Below are 790 nucleotides of genomic sequence, written 5' to 3' on the forward strand. Positions count from 1 at the left end.
ATCGATGTTTTAGCTCTCTATCCCTCTCCCTTCCTCTCTGTAAAAAAATCAATAAAATATATTAAAAAAATTAAAATGGGGCAGCCCTGGCCAGTGTGCTCAGTGGGTGGGGGCATCGTCCGGCGCACCAAAGGGTCGAGGGTTCGATTCCCATTCAGGGCACAAACTCGGTCAGGGCGTGTACGGGAGGCAGTCGATCGATGTTTCTCTCTCACATTGATCTCTCTCTCTCTCTCTCTCTCTCTGTCACAGCCCCATCGCTCTCTGGGGCTCACACCCAGCCTCCCTCACTGTCACCTGTTGGACCTGCACCTGAGCTGAGTCTGAGAACCGCCCGTCCAGAAGCAACACAGTTTCGGAGCTTGGAGGAGTCATGGCAGGAGGGCGGCACCAAACTTGCGCTGTCCGACCACTAGAGGGCGCGCGAGCACCACCGTCCAGCAGCTCTCAGAAACGCAGGTCCTCTATTGAGGTCCTACTGTGTGCTGGGAGCACAGAGAGTTACCGCCTCACGTCCTCACAAGCACCTTCCACGCGGCAGACCAGGGGAGGGCGGCTCAGAGAGCGGCGCTGTGACTCAGTGTCCCCGTTTACAACACCGGGCAGCGCATCCCTGAGCTGCCAGAAGGTCTCAGTGAGAAAACAATGGGTCACATGTTGGCAGAATTTCTGCTGAGTCATCATCATGTGTGCTCAGCAAATGGCATTTGGTTGTTTATTTTAAAAAATACATATTTTATTGATTTTTTACAGAGCGAAAGGGAGAGGGATAGAGAGTTAGAAACATCGA

This window comes from Myotis brandtii, unplaced genomic scaffold, assembly GCF_000412655.1.
Source record: "Myotis brandtii unplaced genomic scaffold, ASM41265v1 scaffold4134, whole genome shotgun sequence".
NCBI lineage: Eukaryota > Metazoa > Chordata > Mammalia > Chiroptera > Vespertilionidae > Myotis > Myotis brandtii.